Source organism: Vulpes vulpes, chromosome 4 (assembly GCF_048418805.1).
Source record: "Vulpes vulpes isolate BD-2025 chromosome 4, VulVul3, whole genome shotgun sequence".
In the NCBI taxonomy this organism is placed as follows: domain Eukaryota; kingdom Metazoa; phylum Chordata; class Mammalia; order Carnivora; family Canidae; genus Vulpes; species Vulpes vulpes.
The window spans coordinates 137237959-137244953 of record NC_132783.1 but is presented as its reverse complement, the minus strand read 5'-3'; positions in this window follow the sequence as shown (position 1 = coordinate 137244953).

Below are 6995 nucleotides of genomic sequence, written 5' to 3'. Positions count from 1 at the left end.
TCACATTTGAGTTCCATACCAAATATGTGTTGACTTGCCATGTGCTTTAAAGTGAACCATATAGGGCAGCTCGGGTGGCTCAGTGGTTTAGTGCCTGCTTTCAGCCCAGTTTGTGATCCTGGAGACCCGTATCGAGTACCACAGCCTCCTTGCGTGGAGTCTGCTTCTCCCTCTGCCTGTGTCTCTGCCTCTCTCTCTTTCTCTATGTCTCTCATGAATAAAATCTTTAAAAATAAATAAATAAATAGAGTGAACCATATAGGTTCAGGATTATTTAAGTAAAAATAATTGTTGCCTTAAAAAAACAGGCCCTTTGATAAGTACTTTCATCTTTACAAGTTCTTTTTTTGCATTTAAGACTATAGATGTTTATAAACTATTATCCGTTTTATCAAGTATTTTTAAACAGTATTTTGGATAAGTACTCTAATCAAGCATGAGAAACTTATTTTTCCCCTTAGCCTATGTCTATTGTATATTTATCTATTTCACATTCCATTTTGTTTTTCAATTTGCCCCTTCTACTGTCTGAAGCTCACTTATGACAAGTTGACATTTTTATAAATAATGTGCAGAAAACTTGCAAGTGCAAGGAAAGCCAAAAGAAAATCTAATAAACAATCAAAGCCCAGCTGTACTTCATATCTAAACTGCTCTACATTGCTCAACGAGAAGCTTTTTGTGCCATTCTGATGGAACCCTCTGTCACTCTCATCAATTTTACTGACTTTTTCCCCTAGATCACAGCTATAGATTAGATGGGAGTTTGTTGGAAGCCAAATGAGTAAAATATGCTTGGTTATGGTTGGTTCATTTCCTTTCTTCTCATATCTTCTACAATTCATGAAGTGCCTTTTGAATTTTGTAAAGCAGTTCTCGAATCAGTTGGAAGTCAGCAAAAATTTAGCATTAATGAGTTCATTTCCACAAAAATTGGCTTATTACCATACAGACTTCCAGTGTTATATACTGGTGGTTTTATAGTTACTTTTTCTATTCTTTTATAAAGATATTCTTTTACCTGCCACATATGCAAGTAATGAGACTGGTAAGACTCTCTTTCGATGAGTAATTACAAGCAATAAAAACATCATTTCAATAACTTATGGTAAGGTAAATTCACTGAGTAAAATAAAATTTTTATGCTAAGGAATTGCATATAATAGCTGAGAAAATTTTATTAACCCTATTGTTCTTTAAAATAAATATTCTATAATGATTTATTAATAATTAAATCATAAACAACAGGGGTTTTTAAATAAAAGGGACTCTAGATAATTATGAGCATATTGCTCTTCAGAGAACATTATATAAGAAAGTTATGTACCCAATAGATTTAAAAATACTTAAAACAGGCGTCTAAATACAAATTTATGTATGTAAATGACTTACAATAGCAACTGATCAATATTATTTAATTTACATGCTTATTTTCTGATGTAAATGTTTATAATAATTTATAAAAGTAAGTATTATCTAATAAATGTTCCTTCCCTTCTTTTTCTTTGCCCTAGTTCATTATCTTACCTTGATACATTTAAAAGCAATGTAAAATAAATTATTTATCTTCAAGGAAGAGTCCTGTAAGATCATACCTGCATTTAATCTAAAAAGAGGTTATTCTTGACCTCCATTAAAATACAGACATGAAATACCCATTTTTAAAAATTTATTGTACAAAAAGAAAATCATAATATTATTTTATAGTTTATCATTCTGAGATAATATTTGAGAAAAATTGATTTTTCTTAAAATATATTCAACTATGTTCTTTAGTGGAATATGTATGTTTTTCAAAGCTAGCTTAAACATACAGATGATTTTAGAGTGTTTTTATAAAACTGTACAAATATCAGTAGCCTTTTAAAGAGGATATTCTATGCTTAATAAGTATGAGTTTTACTTCTTTAATATTGTAATATTTACTTTTGAATATTGAATCCTTTGGTGTAGGATCAAAGGATTATATTTAGTAGTTGGGTTTTTTTTTGCCTTTATACAAAATGATACCAACCTTTACATGCTTTATATTTTATAACATTTTTAAAATTTGTTTTAGAGAAAAAGAGAGAGAATGAGTGTGGGAAGGAGGGGCGGAGAGAGAGAGAGAGTATCTCAAGCAGACTACCTGCTGAGTGCAGAGCCCAAAGCAAGGCTCAATCAAATCATGACCTGAACAGAAATCAAGAGTTGATGCTTAACTGACTGAGCCACTCAGGTGTCCCTACATGTTTCATTATTTCTTTTATTAACTTTTTTCTGTTTTAGTCATCAGTTTCATATTGTTATGATTTGTAATTGTTACCCTGTTGAGATGTAGGTTGTTTCCCAAATTGCTCCTTTTAATAATATACTCTGGGCCTGGAAAATGATTAGTAAGACTGGAAAACTATATTTGCTTTAGAGGATACATGAAGCTCTTAGCTACACATAATAAATTTTATAGAAGAAAGAGCCAGATAAGTATTCTTTTTAATATTAATAATTGCAATATTTTAAAAAATCTACATATTTAAATACAACATAAACTTTAGACTCCTTTCATATCAAAAGGATTAGCTAGGTAAATAAATGTGATATCTTTAAACTTCTAAAGATCCATTCGTACCTCTATAATCTCTAGCCTCATTGCATATAGATGGAAATCTTGTGATTGTGTTATGGTCAATTGGATGAGTGTGAATGCTGGAAGACACTTCCAGAATAAGTTATTAAAGTATCTTGTGGGGTACTCTAGTTCTTTTTTACCCTGATTCAGCAACTTTGGAAGCCACGTACTTCTAATAAAAAACAGTACTTCCTAGACTTAATGTTCATACATCCATTCAGGTTTCTGGTTAAAAGGCACATTCTGATAAAGCATATTTGTGATGGAGTGAGATTGTACATTTCTAACAGGCTCTCAGATGCTATTGCTGCTGGTTCATAGAGTTCATTGTGAGAAGCAAGGTTATATTTTGTATAACTACATGATAGACTGCGGGTCACGTGACCTGTATTTTATTTTGAATAAGTGAGCAGTAAAACTATTCTTTCAAGTCAATGAGGTATTGAGATTTTGTTGTTATATCTCATTACTTTAATTTAAAAACTCAGTTTTTGCTTGTGTATTTGTTTGTTGCTAAATCAATAGACTAGAGAGTTTGAGTTTGTATAATCTTTAATGTGTCTGTACTTACATAATCTGCAGTATAGCTGAGTACACCATTAAAGTTATACCTTCTCACCTCTAGACAAAATGGGCTTACAGGGACAAGATTCATCCTACCATTTAAACAACTACTAAATAGGCAAAATACCTAAGACCAATCTTTTCAAGACACTGAGCATCAGGCAATTAATCACAATGAACATTAAGAGACAGAAATTTGGGCTACAATTGCCCAAATTCACTGGCGTGAGAGAACTTCCAAGCCTTGGACAGGAAGGGGAAACTCAGAGTTCTAGGGAATTCACAGAATGGAGAGTTGAGGTGAAACTACATGGAAAGTCAAGAGAGAATGAGGTGCAAAATGTATACAAATTGGATGAGAATTATGAACTCATAGATCAAAAAGCTCAATGAGTCTAACACACAAACACCATGAAAATTACTCCAAGTCATATAGCAGTTAAATTGCTCAATAGCAGTAATAAAAAAAATTTTTAAATGCAGTCCAAAAGAAAAAAAGATACATATTAGCTTAGCAGATTTTTCATCAGAAATAATTCAGGAAGATAGCAGAACATTTTTTAAAATGCTAAAATGAAAAATATATATACCAAGAATTCATACCAGTGAAGGTGAAGACCTTTTTTAGACAAACTAAACAAATAATAATTCATCATTAGCAAAGTACACAATAAATATCTTGGTAATAAGATTAAAAATATATATCTTAATAAAAATCATTTTGTACATAAAGAATACATAAGATTAATAAGATATATTAATAAGATTAAAAATATATATCTTAATAAAAATCATTTTGTACATAAAGAATAATTATCCCATGAATGGTAAAATTAAGACAATTCACCATATTAGCACATTAAAAAAAAGAAAACAATGTGTTTACCTCAATAAATATAGTAAAAGCATTGACAGACTCTAACATTCCTTCATGACAAAAATGTTTAGCAAACTAGAAATGGAAAGAAACTTTTTTTTTAAATGATAAATTACATTTATGAAAACCTATAGCTAACTTCAAACAACTTGGTGAAAGACTGAATGCTTCTCCCTAAGATCAGGAACAGCATAGTAATGACATTTCTATTCAACCCCAAGTTGCAAGTTCTATCCATGGTAATCAGGAAAGAAAAGAGTATCTAGGTAGGAAAATAAGAGGTAAAAATATTTTTATATGTGAAAGACCTATTTGTCTATTTAGAAAATGTGATGGGATTAAAGAACTAGAAGAGCTAAAAAGTACATTTAGCAAAGTATTGTGGGAGATAAAATAATACAAATGTATTGCCATAGAATCAAAATTAATAATCAGAAAGTGAAATTTATAAAATAACACTGATTAAAATGGCATTTAAAGACATGAAATAACTTGGGATCAATCTAACAGAGGTTCTGAAGGTCGTACCCTGAAAATAACACAATATTTCTGATAACAACTGAAGATCTCATATATAAATGGAGACCTCTACCAGATGTATGGATCAGAATCACCAAGATATCAATTCTCCCTAAACGAATCTATAAATTCAAAATAATCTCAATCAATATTCATCATTCCTTTTTGGAGAATTTGGAAAACTCCTCAAAACTTTACGGAAATGGAAATTATCTAGAACTTTTAATAGAACAAAATTGGAAATCTAACAGTGTCTTTATTACAAAATGTAGTGTACCTGATTTTTTGGGTGTTTTTGTCATAAAAGGATATGGTATTTTGTCAATTTTTTTATTCATCTATTGAGATGATCATATGATTTTTATCTTTTATTCTATTAACAGGGCATATCACATTAATTAGTTTGTGTATGTTGAAACATCCTTGCAACCAAAGATAAACCTCACTGATCAAAGCTTATGATCCTTTTTTGTTGTTGTTGTTAAAGATTTACTTATTTGAGAGGGGGAGGGAAGGAAGGAGGGAAGGAGCGAGAGAGGGAGGGAGATCATAGGGATTGGGGCAGAGGGAGACTGAGAGAGAACCCTAAGCACACTCCATGCTGAGCATGGAGCCAGATATGGGGCTCACAATCTGAGCTGGAACCAAGAGTCAGATACTTACCTGACTGCGTCATCTAGGTGCCCTAATTTATGATCCTTTTAATGGGTCATTGAATAAGTTTTGCTAACATCTTTTTGTGATAATATTCTTCAACAAATCTTATATAGGAGAAACATGCCTTAATACAATAAAGGCTGTATATGATAAAACCATAGCTCATATCATACTCAGGAGTGACAGATTGAAAGTTCTTCCTCTAAGATCAGGAACAAGACAGAGGTGTCCATTGTCAACACTCATCCAACATAGTAGAAGTCCTCATCAGAACAATCAGGTAGGAAAAAAAAAATCAAATCAGAAAAGAAAAAATAAAATTGTCTGTTTGCAGATTATATGATCTTTTTTTTAATTGAAATATGATTAACATACAGTGTTATATTAGTGTCAGGTGTACAACCTATTGATTCAACAATTTTATACATTACCAGGTGCTTACATCATAGCTAGAGTCACCATCTGTCACCATACAAAGTTATTACAATCTTATTGACTATATTCCCTATACTATATTTTTCATCTCTTGACTTATTATCTTATAACTATCTTAATTCCATTTATGTTTAATCCTCATCTTGCCTTATATAGAGAAAATCATAAAGACTCAACCAAAAACGCTGTTGGAACTAAACAGATTCAGTAGAGTTCTAGGACATTAAATCAACAACCACAAATTAGGTTCAATTTTATACACTAACAACAAATATAGGAAAAAAGCACAATCTGGTGGCACCTTGAAAGCATAATTGGTTAAGCATCTGACTCTTGGTTTCGGCTCAGGTGATCTCAGGGTCATGAGATGGAGCCTGGATCGGGCTCCACACCCAGCGTAGAGGCTGCTTGAAATTTTCTCTTCCTCTCCCCCTGCCCTCCTGCTCATTCTCTCTCTTTCCCAAATAAATAAGTAAATCTTTTTAAAAAAGAAGTACTATCTGCCATCAGCTTCATAACTTCCTGTAGATTTGAGCCTGTTCCCTGTAACTGGTGATATATTTCAAAAGGGGGTCAATCTATTATGATTGTTGTTCCCCCTTCTGGAAAGTCCCCATCAGCACTAGGGAACTATTATATTAAACTCCCTCAAGCATTTGGGACCCATTGGTCATTAGTTTTTGTTCAAAATTAAAGATATAAATATTATTAAGTTGCTCACCATATCAGTGTGTTCTCATCTAGGGACATCCTTGGTTTTTACTCAGAGTGAGTCACTTTATAATTTCTAATTTGGGAACAAGCAGAAAAAAATTGATAACTCACTACAAAAGAAAGACAAAGAGGATGTAAGCAGAATCATTTGGGTGCCATGCGCTTGGAATTCATAAATCGAAATACTTCATGTGGTGGTGTAAACAATGTGAGGGAGTAAATAATCATGGGCGTTTTGAGGTTTCTATGAAACCTGGCAGCAGGTCAACTGGGGAGCATCACTGCACAGACTCTGAAGTCAAGGGCCAAGTTACTGACCTTGGGTGAGTTGCTTAACTCTGAACCTCACTTGTCTTAATTGGAAAATATGGAATATAATTACAATTAGCCTAAGGGTTATTATTATATTATTCATACCCAATTTATTTGAGTCATAAATATTACTTTTAAATGGAACCTACACCCATTACCTACATGATAATAATTGAATTTCTGTGTTCTGATAAAGGTCCAGTGCAAAGTTGTATTGCAGGGAAAATGTCTCTCCTTATATTGCACTAAACACAAAATATCGAACATTTTTTTTTAATTTATTTATTTATTTATTTATTTATGATAGTC